The sequence below is a fragment of the Grammomys surdaster genome, unplaced genomic scaffold, assembly GCF_004785775.1.
Source record: "Grammomys surdaster isolate TR1022 unplaced genomic scaffold, NIH_TR_1.0 125702, whole genome shotgun sequence".
In the NCBI taxonomy this organism is placed as follows: domain Eukaryota; kingdom Metazoa; phylum Chordata; class Mammalia; order Rodentia; family Muridae; genus Grammomys; species Grammomys surdaster.
Window position 1 is genome coordinate 1,150,512 of NW_021620537.1, and position 2,032 is coordinate 1,152,543.

Genomic DNA, 2,032 nt, shown 5'->3' on the forward strand with positions numbered 1-2,032 from the left:
GAGAGAGAGAGAGAGAGAGAGAGAGAGAGAGAGAGAGAGAGAGAGAGAGAGAAAATGAAGGGACTGAGTGGCTATGGTTTGTGAAAATGACTATGGGGTGAATACATGAACTGAGATAATTGAAAAATTACATAAGATGAAATATATACACAGAGGAGTGCAAGCTACACCTAGAAACCCTGAAAAAGATTTGTGGGTTCACTCATGTCTCTACTTGGTTGTGATATTACACTATTGTTTAGGGGTGATGTTAGTATTTGAGAAACTTGGGAAAAGCCCCCAAGATTTCTCTATTATAGTTCCATGTGAGTTTACAAGGAACTCAGAATAAACGGTTTAAGCAGAAAAAGATATCATGGTTTCAGTGGTATGTGATCTTGACAACAACAAGGCTTGTTGTTCCTCTTCAGCCAAGCCCCCTTCTGCAAAGAACTGCCACTGCCTTCTGGGAGAGTTCTCTTTTCTTGGTTCTTGTTTTATTTTTTTTAATTTCATAATTCTTACTTCTCCTTGGTGTCTTTTGTTTACTTATTTATTTGCTCAGTAGCTGTTGATTGAGGCAATCAGACACCAGGCTTGAGCTGTGAGAGCAGAGACAAGAAGGAAGTGAGAGCTGGAACCATTGGACAACCTACTATCTGCTCCTTCCACAAGAATAAAAGCTTTGCGAAGGGACTCAAGGTTTCAAAATATTTTGTCTTCCTGACTCCTAGAACAAGCCAGGCTCTTGACTATATTTTCTGGGTGAATGGCTCAGCAGATTGCTGAAGATGGGAGCTAAGGGTCACGTCTAGTTGTCCTTCTTATCCTTAGCGTATCGCCTTGTGCATTCCAAGTGTTTAACCAGTGTTAGTTGCTTCAGAGCAATGTTTGAGCTGTTCTGGGCCACATTGCCTTTTACCAAGTAAAACACTCAAGAATCACATAATTTGGTTTTTAAAAAATTCCCACCCCCTGCCTCCCCCTCAAAAACTGCATAATGGTTTAACTAAGTTCACAATTTTGTATTGGGTCACAGTCATAGCTTTCCTGGGATGGCCAAAGGTTGGTTAGCTATACCCACTTGGTAAGAATGCTGTCTGTGGATTTCTGTGATTGATTATACTAGACAGTGATTATTACTGAAGGCATAGGCTGACTAGGTTGGTTTAATGTGTCCGTAGCATGTCAGCATTTGGGCAAGTCCCTGGAACATAAACATGAGCTAGTCAATAATCTTATTTATTGATCACATAGTTCAGAATTGGAGACTGAGACCCACAGATGCGCAGTGACTTAAGAATTGTCTGAAGACCAGGAGGCAGCAGAGCTGTAGGCTTCACCTTGCCTTTCTAATTCTCAAATTGTTGTATTTTGTGACTATCAAACTGCTTGTAACTGTCCTGGGGTGTCTCACTTGGCCATAAGCCTCTCTGTTACCTGTTGGCCACTTCTTCATTTGCCCGCAGAGATCCATGTTGTGGTGCCAAATCTTCTGAGTGACAGATGGGCAAGTTAAGTTGAATTGTCCACACACCCACTTCCCAGAGGACAGCATGTCCTCCAGACTCCACAGCACCAGGAGACACTGTCATGTTAACAGAGCAGAAGGGAATGCTACCTTTTGGCCACCATTGACTTTGTCAGACAACAGTGCCATTCAGTTTGAGAAACTCCACTGGGAAGTTGCAGGCTTTAAAAACTAATTTGGTGTTTATTCAACTTTGCAATCACTTCTATGTACTATGTGTGTTTCACACACCGTGAAACGGCGCTGCACTGTGCAATTGAATTAGTTGTACAGTGACTCAAAGGCACTAAACAATGACTTTGATATTTTAAGTACTGACTAGGAGGGATTTTTTAATTCCTTCCTCATAATGAAAGCAACAACAACAAGAAAAAAAAACCCCTCAGTTACACAACCCTGGAATACTTACTCTTTTCTATTCTGGGTGGACCCCACTGAGACAGAAAAAAATAACCCAACACAAAACAACAAAAACCCTTGGAGCATTTAGTTTGCTTAATGGCAGAAGAAAAATTAAACAAG